We start from the raw sequence: 15,562 nt of genomic DNA on the forward strand, positions 1-15,562 counted from the left end.
CAGTGTCTGGAAGAGAAAGAATTGAAAATGACGGGCAAGTTTTAAGAGGCCTTTTGTTTGGGCTTATATTTTTTCACCTAGAAATGGACACAATTACGGAAAATTAGAAATGAAGCTGGGCTTTGCACAATGAAATGAGCTAATTTCATGGCCAAAACAAGTGGGCTTACATTGAAAGGAAAGCCATTAAAATATACCTAAGCAGTAAGTTAATGGGGGAGAAATTCAATTTGAAAATGAGAGAACATTTTCAGATAGAAAGGGCAGGCAGTGGAACACTGTGCTTAATGAGGTACAGTAGATATATTCAAGTTTAATCTAGATAATTTTAGATAATTACAGAAAAAGCTTAGGCTAGGTTTTTTTTTTTTTTACTCCCCTCCGCCCCCTACTGCTTGATGCCAAGTATTTGACTGGATCAGAAAAAAACAAAATACACACTCATTTTATGACATGTTGTGTTGTATAAAGTCTGTTTCCAAGAAAGAAAATTTCGGAGTTTTTCTGTGGGTGACTAGGAACCAGCCCCATGAACAAACTGCATTGTTGTCAAATGACGCTCAAAGACTTGTGGGATTTTCATTGCTCCTGACCACCCTACTTCGGTCCAAAGGAAACGTTCACCTGGGTGGTTCCCTGGTTAGCCCTCTCTCTCTCTTCCTCACCCACTGTAAGCAGTGATGGGAAACAAGGCGAGGTGAATGGCCACCTCCTGATAGCCCGGGACTGCTGCCGAGGCCGTGATGGGATTCCCCAAGGACAAAAGCTTCCCGGGGTTAAGCTATTCTGTCCGTAGTGTTGTTTGCATTCATCGTCATATCTTCCCTATTATTTTCCTCAAACCCCTTCCCAGGTTTGCATTTTCCTGCAGATCTTTGGTGAACGTTCATTAGTTCTCAAATAGCCTGTAAGATCTTATTTTCCCTTCACTGCCAGGGCTATGCTAACTCATCAGGGCTCTGGATCTACCAGGATCTAGCTGCCAGGTGTACAAAGACAGGAGAGAGTGTTGTACGGGAGAAGGGTGGTCTTGCCTCCCCTGAGGGCTGAGGCCTCAGACCTGCTGGGACACTCTTGGGGCCATCAGGCAGGCACAAGTGCGCATCTCTTCGGTGCCGTGACTCGCACTTACCTGTTCTGTTCAGCGCTGCTAGTGTTTTGATCAAGGGCTATATGAATGAGGCTGCCTGGAGCTTAATATGAAAGTGCTTTTCATCGGTCAAAAGCCTTCCCTTGAGGAGCACCTAAGTGTGCTAGCACACATTGGGAGAGCTGCGCCCTCCGCCCCACCCCCACCCCCCCGGATGTCTCCATTTGTGTAGCAGAATCTCCACTAGCACAACCCTCTGGGCCGTTCTCTGGCCTCTCCATAACTCCTCCTCCACGCGGGGCAGGGGAGCTGACCTTTGGTGAGTTGGGGAGGAGGCGACGGAGGGTGCACGGAACGCCTCCTTTCTCTCTCCCTGTTGCTGGAAGTTGGCAATTTCCCTAATAGTATAGGGTTTATAGTCACGGATCCCTCTCCCTGCAGTGGTGAGGCCTGGATGTTTAAAGCTGTATCCCCGCATCTGACTCACTGAGCAGGGAATCTTAAGAAGAATGGCGAAGCCTAAAGTTACATGTGGAAAAACTTTGAAGAAGCCAGGGCACATGGTAGCTGATCTTCATGGTTTTCCTTAACGCTTGTTCACACTTTATTTAGAATGACTTATTTGCACTTAGGAACCTCTGCTTTGTTTCTCAGCCGGGTCTGAAAGTCACGGAGACGTATTTTATAAAGCTTCTAGATTTTAACTACTAAATTTTACCAGGGCTCAGGCAAGACCAATTTAAAAATTGGATTTTTTTTTGTATTAACCTGCCTTTAAAATTACAATTCTTATTAGGTGATAACTATGCTCATGAATATTGGAAATTCAAACAAGCAGCCTTATCTACTAAAATACGATAGATTTTATTAATGAAAAGACAAATAGAAGTTGGAGCCACTGTCAGGTCTGAATACACAATCTTCACATGTTTGTTTAGACATAGAAGAGAGCTAGTCAGAAATACTGGAACCACCCCTTCTATTATTGTTGTTGTTAATAATGATGATTATTATTATTGAAGAGAGTTTGTAGCTGGAGTGCTTTAATCTTGAGAATCAGCCTGGTGTGAAAACAGTGTTGGGACATAGGAAGTAGTAGAGAAATTGAAGAATGCTTTAGATGAACATGAGATAGTGCTTTAAGGAAAGTCTATATTTAGCCCTGGCTGTTGTGGCTCAGTGCACTGAGGGCCAGCCTGACAACCAAAGGGTCACAGGTTTGATTCCCAGCCAGGGCATATGCCTGGGTTGTAAGCCAGGTCCCCAGTAGGGGGCACGTGAGAGGCAACTATACATCGATGTTTCTCTCCCTCTCTTTCTCCCTCCCTTCCCCTCCCTATAAAAATAATAAATAAAATCTTATTAAAAAAAGAAAAATCTTTATTAAAAATGAGGGAGATCTAAGAAAACCCAGCTAAAAGAGAAAAGGTATGTAATTCAAAGAAATGCAGGGTTTTAGAGGCGATAATTCAAATGAAAGGGATACAAAAATTATACTTATGACACATTACACCAAGATTTAACTACTTTTAAGGTTTTGGCTGGGTAAAGAGGAAATGTTTTTATTGAAAAACAGTCTAGAAAAAGTGATTAGGAGTTGAGAAACTTAATGGAAGAATATAGTGAAGATCACAGAGATAAGACTGAAAGGATTTCCTTGGGCAGAGCTGGGACTCAGGAAACTGTTGAGAAATGCCATCTCAAAGCTACAGATAAAGTACATACTAAGAGATAATTAAAAACTGCCTCCTTGAGTATGATGGTAATTACAATAACAGCATATATATTATTTGGATAAATGTAATAGGGGAAGACTAGGAGTACCATTGTAAAATGCTCAAATTATTGTCAAGTGAGTTTCAAGATCAATTTATTATTGTAAGTAGAGACACAGGTATTAACAATTTCCTGAAGGAAAATGTCCTGGAAGTTTTATAAAATAAGAAATCTAAGGCAAGATAAAGGGTGGGTGATGTGAACTAGATGAAGACAGGTAGATCTCAATGAGTATAATCTAGGCCTGGGCTGGATTTGGGGTTCAGAGAGGGATAACTGCTGGATATGATTATCCCACTCAGGAGAACAAAAGCAAAAATGTTTTGATACAACCAGAAATAAAAGGTAACACATTTCTGACTGTAGAGGATCCCAGTAGGGCCTGAAACATACAAGTCATATATTTATAGATAAATGCACAAGATCATTCAATAGGGAAATTAAACACAGCTGTTTTTCCAACAATCCAAAGAATGAACACATTCATACAACAAGAGGGACTCCCCAAAATGTTGTAAGGGCAGCACCCAAGTTGGAAGAACAGACAGAATTAGGTTGATGGCTGTTTAGGGACATCAGGAAATTGAAGACACCCACATGTGACTGAATGAGGTCAAGCGTTATTTGGAGAGCAAATAACTGGAGTTGTCCGAATTATAAATCAAAGTATTTGTCCAGTAGGATCGCCTGTCATCACTATGAACACCCCACTGTTGGGAGAAGGCAGCATTTGTGGAAATGTTTTAGACTCAGAGTATAGAAAGAAAACTCAAAAATAGAAGAAGCAGATCCTTAGGGTACATGCAGAAAAGTAGGACCAATGACAGAAGACTCATTCCTTCCCATGCTAATACTTTGCTAGGGCCAGAGCATGAACGATTAAGAGTCCTTAAAAATCTACTTCTGATGCTGTGTCCTCAACTATTGTGATAACATTTACCTTTCCACAGAATGAGACCATTGAACATGCTTTTTCTTCCTTTCCTCTCGCTTTTTATTCTCTTTCTCTTCTACCTATTCTCCCTCCCTTCTTTGTCTTTTCTCTCTCTTTTTTTTAAAGATTTTATTTATTTATTTTTAGAGAGGGAAGGGAGGGAAAAAGAGAGAGAAAGAGAAACATCAATGTGCAGTTGCTGGGGGCCATGGCATGTGCCCTGACTGGGAATTGAACATGCAACACTTTGGTTCGCAGCCTACGCTCAATCCACCGAGCTACACCAGCCAGGCCCCTTTTCTCTTTTTAAAGGAACATAGAAATGTGTGACTGCGTTTCAGGGAAAAAACATGGCAATATAAACCACGGTGAGAGTGATTTTAATTTATCTTGAGATTGTTTTTAGATTGACCAGAAAATGCCATACATTAATTTATTTTCTTTGGCTCTGTTCATAATTTTAGTCTGAAACATCTGATAGTAGAAAGCGATTTGTATTCATGATGGGCCATACCTTTACTGGAATTTCCATCAGTCTTGATGCTGCCTGTTGATCCCATTCTAGAAGCTCTAGTAAACTCTTTTGAACAAAGGGCTGGTTTTAACTGGGGTTGCAAAATAGGAAATTCTAGCTTTAACTACAGTGTGAATGTGGAATAGTTACGGTCATTGCACTGCTGTAATCTATTTGAAAGTTTAGACTTGCAAAATCTGTATTATCTAGTGGTCTTCCTGGGAGATAATCAAGGAGAGTAGTTGCTGTCACTGAGGAAGTGGCCTTGTGGGAGCAGAGCGGCACTGATGATGATCTCATCCACTGTGGAAGACCGACCACACTCTCGGCTGACCACAAGCTTTGTGTCTAAGCCCAGGGAGTGAAGAGACAGCAAGACATGAAATATTTAGGAGAGAATACTTCCTCCCAAGCTGATGGTTACTTACATGGGGCTAAAATCTCCTTACTGTAGCCCTTCCCATGTACTATTCTTATATAGAGTTGGAGTAAGTCATCTTTTTGGTGAGTTTGAGAGAGGAACTGGAACTAGGTAGCCAGCTTCTTTATCTTCTTACTGAGGTACCTGCTGACCAGAGAAGACGCTTGCATTTCATTGCTTTTTGCTGCACACAAAGCACAGAGAAAGCTCCCTGGTGGGAGTGGTGGTGCAGTTCTTGGGAATCAGATGAGTTTAGGGAATTGTCAATAGCAGGAAGTTACAGAAAGGTTGAGTTCTCCTTTAAGAGCATCTCTGCCCACATGGGAGCAGCATGATGAACAGTTAGAAACATATTTCATCTTAGAAACATACTCCATCCTTGAAAAGACCCACTTACAAAAAATAGACTAAGAAAGAAGATCAGGGTACCCTAACTAGAAGGTCATAGAGTTAGACAATGTGAAGCTGCCACCAGAACTCATTGTTGAAATGTATGAGACTCTAGTCCAGGAATAACAATAACTTATTGAAACCACGAGTCTTCAGAGGAAAATGATTTTAACAAACTTGCCAGTTGTCTTTATACTGTCTCACGGAGAGGTACTATCCACAGAGAACTGCATGCTTATTCCAAGTATTATGTGAATTAGCACCAAGACAAACTAAATTATATTTGTATGTTTTTGTTACTATGTAATCAATAAAATAGAATTTGTCATGTTTACGAATTTTAAAAAGCCATTAAACAACCCAATACAGTTATTTAGAAGTTTGAATTTTGATAGCATAAAATATATCTGCTTTAATTGATTCAATAAAAGCTATGCATATTTTACATATGTTTTCACAATTTAAAATTAATACTTCAGCTTTTATTGAATAGATAAATAAGTACACTTTGACTTTGAAGTCAAAATGAGAAACTTGAAATAATTTGATTCCATAACTCGCCAACTCACTAAGTGTTTTTAGTAACTTATTCAAAAACTGACAAGATTAACTTGCAAGATTTTTTTTAAATCCCTAAGTGATTCCCAAGTTTATAATTAATGAGCCTGCAGAAATAAACCATTTTTGGGTATCAGTAAATGTGTGAGACATTAAAATAAGAACAATCAATCATTTAATTTATCATCTCTCCCACATTATGTTTCCTAGCTCACTGATATGAGATCTTTCAACTCCATTTTGAACAAATCTATATTATATAATGCACAGAATAAATCTCAGTATTTATAGAGGAATATGTGTCAATGTCATAACTTCCCCATCCATGTCTGATTATTCTCCATCCTTAACAATATTCAATTTATTTCTCTAAAGAAACTCATTCTCAGGGGAGGTAGGAACTTTGCTTTGTTCAGCAAACTTGACAGTTGGGTGTGCTGTCTTTCACATCTGCCTTTTGTTTTCCGCGATCAATTCATCCCTGCACATACAATTCACAGATTAATAAGTGAAAGGGTTCACATTAATAATTAATGACACTTTTCTTATTTGCTGAAGACTGAAATTTAGTGAACTGAGAACTTTTCCTAATCTTCTAAAGCAATAGCTAGCAAAACCTCTCTGAAAGTCTCATTATACTGTACTCCTATGTATGATATTCTGGGACTATATATGTCCTATAATCAGAATATGTTGAATAGGTTAATCAAATTTTTCCAACTTTTATTAAATCTTCACTTTGACAAAACAGTGTAGGGTATAGAATGGGAAATACATAGGATTCTTTTTTCTCCTCAGACCTTTCTTCAGGCAATCAATCTTGACTTACTGTGATACCTCCATTAATTTACGTGTTCAGCAAATAGTTCTTGAGCTCCTACTATGTGCCAGCACCATTCCAGGACCTGGACATTGAATGGCATTGAAAACATTATTATTGCCTTTTTTGTCCTTAAAATCCAGAAGATGGATAGGGAATAAACAGTAGATTGATATTTTAATTTGGAATAACATGAGAGCTATGTTCTTTAAAATGAAATATATCTGAAATTAGATTTCTTTGTGTAGTTGTGTGTGTGCGTATGTTCTGAATGCATAGTTAAAAGATGAATAGAAATCTGGTTTTCTCAGTAGTTAAGCAATAAAAATAATTATTTAGCTTCCTGAAAGGACTACCTCAGATGAGGAGTTTTGTAAGCTCCTTCAAGACAATGACCACATTTATCTGGGTCATCAAGTATTCTTAGAACACACTAAATGATCTTAGTATGTAAAGGGAAAATACTATTTCACAATTTTAAAAGTTACATTGTTGCACCTTGGCATAAAAAATCTGTGCAAATTAATATTTTAATGCTTCCTGGAGTTTTTCTTAGAAATCTCTTGACCATCCATGGCCCTGCTTTTCTGGAAGATAATATATTGTTTTCCCTCTCCGCAAACCCCACAAACCTCTCTTCATTCTTCATGCATAGCCCATGTCTTTCTGTCTGATTTTACTGAGGAAGTATACGTGACTAGGAAAGACATTTCGTGTGCCTCTATAACTACACCTGACCGCCTATCTACAGCCATGCTCCAACGGTATTTCTTCTCTGGAATCATCATAACTGACTTACATATGCTCCTCACAGAAGGTCTTCTCCTTCCACGCGAGATTTTCTGACCTGTGCCCATTCAAGGATATTGTTTCGGTATCCGCTGTCCTGTGTCCCACTAAAGTCCATCCCTCCACTGTGTCTCTCCCATCAGCATGCACATACCCGATTCTCTCACCTTGCTTTCCTGCCTTTGCACTTTCTCTCCTTTGCCTTCGAGCAAAACTCTTCAAGAGTGTTGACTGCACTCACCGCTACTGGTCTCTCCCTTCTCAGTGCGGAGCCCAGTTCATTCAGGATTGCACCTGCACCAGACTTCTGAGGATTTTCTTCCCAGGGCCGCCTTGCCTGCGCATTTCTAAACCAGTCTTCAGATCATAAGCCTCGTCTTACCTGGCCCATCAGTTAGCATTTAACAGTGGATTACTCTCCCCTCCTAGAAACTTCTTTTCTCCTTTGAATGATTTCCAGCTTACCACAACTTCCTGTTTCTTTCTTATCTCACTCCTGATCTTGATCTTCTGTCTCTTTGGCTGGTCCTTCCCCCTCTTTAGCCCCATTTAAACTTCAATGATCTGTCTTCCTGCTGAGATGCTTCATTCGTTATATTCGCTGCCTTGGTAGTCATTGCCAGTTACATAATATCGAATACCTTCTCTTCACTGATGACTCCCAAGTCTATTTTTCCAGCCTAGACCATACCCCTGAACTTCAGACTCATATATGCACCTGCCTACATCATATTGCCACATGGACTCGTAACTAGCGTTTCAAATTCACATGTCAAGAAGCTAAATTGCAAACCACCCTCTCCTCCATAAAAAATAGAGGCTCTTTTGCAGCCTTTTTCACACTGATTGAGGACAACCTTGTCTGTCCACTTGTTCAGAATAACCTTGGAATTATTCTTTCATATACCCCTTTTTTTCTTCACCACATGCATTCTGACAAAAATCTATTATTTATCCTCTCAAAATATATCCAGAATTCGCCCTGGCTGGTGTAGCTCAGTGGATTGAGTGCAGGCTGTGAACCAGGCATCGCAGGTTCGATTCCCAGTTAGGGCACATGCCTGGGTTGCAGGCCACGGCCCCCAGCAACCACACATTGGTGTTTCTCTCTCTCTTTCTTTCTCTCTCTCTCTCTGTCCCTCCCTTCCCTCTCTAAAAAATAAATAAATTTTAAAAATCTTTAAAAATATATATATCCAGAATTCAAGCACCTTGCAAAACACCGACTATCCACCCTGACTAAGCTACCATCATCTTGCACTTGATAAGGCCAACTGTTTGCCAATATAATACATTTCCACCAGCAATGTGTTCTATATTCTCACCACATTTGGTATTGTCAGTCTTTTGTGGTAGATATGCAGTGACATTTTATTTTGATTTGATTTGCATTTCTCTGGTTACTAATGAGTCTTCACACGTTTTCATAATAGCCATTTGGATATCTTCTTTTGTGGAGTTCCTATTTAAACATCTTGTCTATATTTCAATAGTGTGTTTTTTACTTATTGATTTGAAGACATTTTTGTATATTCTGGATATAAACCTCTTGTTTATCACATTAGTTGTAAACATGATTTCCTACTCATTGACTTGATTTTTTGTTCTTTTATTTGTAGCTTTTAATGAAGAGAAGTTCTTCATTTTGGTAGTCAAATTGATCATTCTTTCCTTTAGGGTTAGTGGTTTTCAGTTTCCTTGTATTTTTTTTCCTACCTCAAGGTCATAAAAATCCTCTTCTAAATGATCTTCTGAAAGGTTTGATTTTCACATATGGATATACAACCTCCCACAATCTGAAATGTTTGTACTGTGACAAAGGGTACAAACAACTTAGTTTTTCATATGGATGTCCAACATCTCCTTGGAAAAATAGTTCTTTTCCCAATGGTCTACGGAACCACTTCTAAAACATATCTAAAACAAAACATTCACTCTCTGTTAATTGTACTAAATTATGATAAAAGGTCTTCTAAGTCAGAAAAAAACCCAGAGAAGTCATTAAAAAATTGATAAATTTGACTTGATATTATTAAAATAAATACTTTAAAAGTCTTGACCCAATATAAATATCAAAGTTAAAGTCAACGAAGAAACGAACTGAGGAAAATACGCTTGTCATACGTAAGGTAGAAGTGCTTCTGTGAACCGGTAGGAAAACGATGAGCGACCCAACGGTACAGCAGGGAGAGGGAACGGATGCAGAGAGTTCTCTGGAAAATCGGTGCACGTGGTGCAGGAGCATACAGATACTTTTAGTTGTTCAATTATTAAAAAATAAGATTAAAAGCAATCATTAAATGTAATTTTCGCCTTATCAGAATGGCAAATGCTAAAATATTCTGTCACTAGAGATGAATGAGACCTGGCTTTCCATATTCTATTGGCAGGAATAAAACCATGTTACACCTTTTCAAATATACATCTGAACTGGCCTAGGCTTCCCTGTGTGCATGTGCTCACCAACTCACTTAGTTCTCACAAGGCCCTGTGAAGCCAGTAGAATGATTATCTCATTTTTCAAATAAGGAAACTGAAGCAAATTAGAGGTAAAGCGACTTGCCAGAGAGCAAAGCTAATTTTAAAAGCAGAAGAGCTCGAATTTGAGTCTAGATAGTCTGACTCCGGACTTCAAAATATTAACCAGGTTTCGTTGCCTGTGCACAAATGTGTGAAGATGTTCCCAGATTTATTAACACAGTGTTAGATGTTGTCCAATGCCACACAACATAGGCGTTTCCCAATGTTTCTCTGTGGCACGGAGTCCAAAGCAGCCCTGAAGAAAATCGTACTGTGCATCTGTCAGCGCTGATGAAAGGACACGTGAGAACAGGACGGTGACATTGGCTGTCCTTCGGTGTGTTCTGGAAATCTGGAGTCAAATTCATTTTTCGTTCTACTGCACTCTTGCGTGGCTTTAATGTTTTTACCTTAGGCATTTGATACAATTGTGTGTGTGTGTGTGTGTGTGTGTGTGTGTGTGTGTATTTCCACAAAAATAACCAGTATAGTAACCCAAAACCTGCCGCTGTAGAGGGGAAACATGACGAAAACCCATCATCGACTCCGCCTGGACCGTGCCCACCCTAAGGCCTGGGTGAGATGGGCGTGCCTTGCAAAGAAACCTTCATTCGTCTTTGCCCACCGTCAGCGTGAACCCCGGGGCGCTGTGCCTAGAGCAGATTCGGTACCAACATTCACTTTGGCTTTGTCCTTCAGTTGCTTATGAAGAGGAAAATGTAAATGGAGCGGTGTCTGTGACGTCGGGGAGGCCGTCTGAGGGGGCGCTCCTCGGCTGGGCTCCCCGCCGGGCTCGGTTCTGCCTTCCGAACCCCCTAATAGTCCGTTTCTCCGAGGGAACGTCAAGCTGCCCCCGCTGTCAGCGCAGCAGATGCTCTGCCGATGTCTTTGGGGAACGGTGTCAAGTGACTGGAAAATGGATGCCAGAAACGGTATAAAACGTTTACCCTCATCATGAAATGTTATGATTCCTATGCGTTGGTGTTTATGCACCTCGCCCCAGCTTCAGTGTGGAGGCTGGCCTGGGGGACACCCCACCAGGTGACTCCTGGGGTGCCAGAGGACTTGGGGTTCTTGCAGCCTCTTTCGCAGGGTGTTCTCTGGAATCGTGAGGAAGAATGTACCTATAGAATTTGCATAACATTGTGAAAGTTTCCTCTTGTAACTGACAACCTTTACTTTCTTTCCACATGTACCTTACAATATTCTGTACTTGTATCTGTTGTCTTTTTTAGTGTTTCCTATTTTTTCATAAAAAGCTTACATTAATACATTAAGGCCCCAAATAAGCAATACAAATACAGAAATATTAATGTTTTCCCCATGCTTTCTCTAAGAATCTTATGTATTTTTTAGCATAGAAAATTACTTTTAGCCCTGGCTGGCGTAGCTCAGTGGATTGAGCGGGGGCTGCGAACTAAAGTGTCCCAGGTTCAATTCCCAGTCAGGGCACATGCCTGGGTTGCAGGCCACGGCCCCCAGCAACCGCACATTGATGTTTCTCTGTCTCTCTCTTTCTCCCTCCCTTCCCTCTCTAAAAAATAAATAAATAAAATCTTAAAAAAAGAAAAAAGAAAATCACTTTTGACCAGGTATTTCTAAAAACTCTCCTCCTATAATTTTACATGTCTGATGCTTTGAGAAGTTCTCACAGAGTAGTTTCTGGAACTGTACAATGTCAATATTGTCTTTCATTACTCGCACATTTTCGGTTTCAGGAAGTGCAGAAGACATTTACGGCTGTGACACAACCTCCGGCCACGTACTTTGTGTCACAGTGTCAAGAGTCATTGTGGCTCTTCATTCATTCACCCAAATGACCCAAATATCCATTTCCTGGAATTCATTTCTGCATCAAACCAGCTAATGATAATTTGATTAACTATGAAGTGAACCATATAATCCTGTCTGAATCAAATTAGCAGTTTAGTAAATAAGATAAAATAAAAATACTTTCTTTGTAATAACAATCTCATGTTTCTGTTTAATATTTACCAATGTGATTTCCACAGAATTTTATTAATTTTTCTACTTATTGTTCATTACTCAATATTTTACAATATTATTTAACACAATGAGGTAAGAAATATGCAATCTCAATTAAGGAATAGAAACTACAGAATATAACCAAATGGAAATAATATAACAAAAAAAAGAGAGAGTCTTAAGGGAAAAAATTATTGAATAGGCTTAACAACATGTTAGAGGCTAGAAAAAATCAGTTCATTTTCAGGAAGAGCAATAAAATCCATCAAAACTAAAACAGAAAGAAAAAAGCTAGTTAAAATTTGTTAAAAAAAAAGAAAAGAAAGTGCCCTGTTCAGAAAAAAATATGATGAATTCTGCCTCAGTGACCTGTGGGACCGTATAAGGAGGGCAAACATATTGTCAAAACAGTAAAAAGTAAAATAAAATAGTTTGGACAGAAAATATATTTGATGAAATAATACTGGAACATTTTCCAAGTTTGATGAGACATAAACACAAACGTATAAGAAGCTCAAAGAACCCCAAGAGGTACACATAGAAAGAAAATTACATCAAACCACATCCAAATCAATCAGTTTGTCGGAAACCAATGATAAAGAAATACTCTTAAAAGCAACCAGAGAAATGGAACCCATTTCTTCTTAGACACAATTTAAGCCTGAAGAAAAAAAGAATAGACTTTATATTGACTTAAGCTTCTTGAGCGAAATGAACAGTTATTGAAAGGTTATGAGCCCAGAAGTGTTATAAACTCATTTATATTTTTAAGGTTCACCTTGGCTTCTAGGTTTAAAATAGATATGGGACAGGAAATGATTAGAAAGTTATTACAATAAGCCAGAAGTGAGTTGATGGTGATTTGGGCCAGAGGGGAAGCAATTAATGTCATGAGCAGTAAAAAATTTTTGCATATATTTTATTTTTTAAGGAATTCATTTTTATTGTAGTTTTTCATTACCATTTATCCCCCAATGCCAATACCCAAATACCCTATCCCACCTCCACTCGCCCTCTCCCCTTCCCCTGCAGTCACCACACTGTGGTCACGTCCATGAGTTCTTTTCATTTTTTGCTTGTTCTGTCCACCCGCTGAACCTCTCCCATAGCTGTCAGCCTACTCTCTATCTATGACTTTGTCTCTTTTAATGAGCAAACTGAACTAACAGGCAAAATAGAGACAGACTCATAGAGAGTGTGTATATCTTAAAGGAAGAACCAGCCTCATTTCCTAGCAGACTGGATATGGGATAGAAAAGAAAGAAAAGCACCGAACTTGACTAAATATTTTGTCTTGGGCAACTGGAGAGACGAGGTAGCTGTAAACTGACCTGAAAAAGACTATGGTTAACACAGAGGGTTTGTTGTTGTTTGGTTTGGTATTTTGGACTGTGGAGGGACTGGTGGGAGGGAAGAAGAATTAGGAGTTTGCTCTTGAACAAGTAATGCCTGACTTTTCTATTATATGTTCAGAGGTAATGTTGAGGATGCAGTTATGTGTAGGAGTATGAGCTTGGAGTTTCAAAGAGGTGTTTTGACTGGGGGGGTGTACATTTTAGAGGCACTGGCACATAGACGATACTTAAAACCGTAGGAATGTATGTGATCACTCAGCGGGCAAAGAACTCCATGGATATTTATTGAGTGGAAGGCCATAAGAAAGTATGTGATCACTCAGTGGATGAAGGACTTAATGGGTATTTATTGAGTGGTCAGACCACAAGAATGTATGTAATCACCAAGTGGACAAAGGACTGAGCCTTGAAGTAATCCAATGTAAGCAAGTCAGGGCAAAGGGGAAGAGGTGGTATAAGATAATGAGAAGGAATGCCCAGTGACAGAGGAGGAAAACCAAGAACTATGATTCTTCAAAACTAATTGAAGAATAAGAAAGAAGGAGAAAGGAATTAATAATGCAATTACTGCTCACAGATCAAGTAAAATGATGACATTGCTGATCTGGGAACTAGTAGAGTTGGTGTTTACCGTAAGCATGAATCACAACAAAGTCCCCTGATATGTACAGGAAGAAAGGACAAAGACAGACCTAGGGTAAAGTTTTATAATCACTATCATACAAAGATATTATCTTTTTAATACCACAAAATATGCCCAGTGTCTACTTTTATAATTCCAAAAAAATATTTTACAGAATTTTTTATTGTGCACAGGGATTTAAAAAGGGCGTGATTGAATATTATTTGCACTGCTGTTGGAATGGCATGATTTCCACATGCCCTTATACAACACTCCTTCATTAGCATGTAATTTGAAATAATTCTGCAGTGAGCTTTGTACATTGAAATACGATGCATGTACCATACAATTCACTATTTTATTTCATTTTAAAGATTTGATTTATTTATTTTTAGAGAAGGGAAGGGAGAGAGAAAGAGAGGGAGAGAAATATCCGTGTGCTTCTCACGTGGTCCTCACTAGGGACCTGGCCCGCAACCCAGGCATGTGCCCTGACTGGGAATCAAACTGGCGACCCGTTGGTTCGCCGTCTGTACTCAGTCCACTGAGCCATGCCAGCCAGGGCACAATTCACTATTTTAAAAGTGTTCTTTAGAGATGTTTGTTAAATCACCACAGCTAACTTTAGAATATTTTCATCACTCTCTGTAGGAAGACTGTACCCATTAGTGGTCAAGCTCTACCCATCTTTTCCTCACCCTCCTTCTCCACCCCACCAGCCCCTGACAATCCTTAAGTCCCCTCTACCTCTATAGATTTGCCTATGCTAAACATTTCGTAGAAGTAGAATCATACAGTATGCGGCCTTTTCTGTCTCCGTTGACTTAGCATAATATTTTCAAGGTTCATCCATGTGGTAAGATGACTCAACACTTCATTCTTTTTAAATGGCTGAATGGTATTTTATTTTATATGTCCATTCGTCAGTCAATGGACTTTTGAGTTGTTTCCACATTTTTGCTATTATAGATATTGTTGTAATAAATATATGTGTAAAAATTTTTGTGTGAGGCCCTGTCTGGCGTAGCTCAGTGGATTGAGTGCAGGCTGAGAACCAAAGCGTTGCAGGTTCGATTCGCAGTCAGGGCACATACCTGGGTTGTAGGCCATGACCCCCAGCAACTGCACATTGATGTTTCTCTCTCTCTCTATCTCTATCTCCCTCCCTTCCCTCTCTAAAAATAAATAAATAAAATCTTTAAAAAACTTTTGTGTGAGTTTATGTTTTTATTTGTCTTAGGTGTATAATTAAATTAGTGAGACTGGATCATGTAGCAACTTTATGTTTAACTTCTCGATGAGCAGCCAAGCTGTCTTCTAATGTGGCTGCATCATTTTACATCTCTACCAGCTTTGTATGAAGATTCCAGTTCCTCTGTACACTCCATACTTACTATAGACTATTTTTATTTTAGCCATTCTGGATGTGGGTTGACCCTCTGTTTTCTTAACAGGGTTCATTAATACATAAAAAAACTTAAATTTTGAGTCCTGGCTGGTGTGGCTCAGGGGTTGACCACCAGCCTATGAACCACAATGTCACAGGTTCAATTCCCAGTCAGGTCATATGCCTGGGTTGCGTACCAGGTCCCCAGGGAGGGGGCATGGAAAAGGCAACCCATTGATGGGTTGCCTCTCTCTCTCTCTCTCTCTCTCTCCCCCCTTCCCATCTCTCTAAAATAAATAAATAAAATCTTTTTTTAAAAAAGGGATTTTCATTTTGAAAAAGTCTACTTTATCTCTTTTTTGTTGGTTGCTTTTACTTCAGAAGCTATAACTAAGAAAAC

This window comes from Phyllostomus hastatus, unplaced genomic scaffold, assembly GCF_019186645.2.
Source record: "Phyllostomus hastatus isolate PE091 unplaced genomic scaffold, TTU_PhHast_1.1 phas_contig_402, whole genome shotgun sequence".
Lineage (NCBI taxonomy): Eukaryota > Metazoa > Chordata > Mammalia > Chiroptera > Phyllostomidae > Phyllostomus > Phyllostomus hastatus.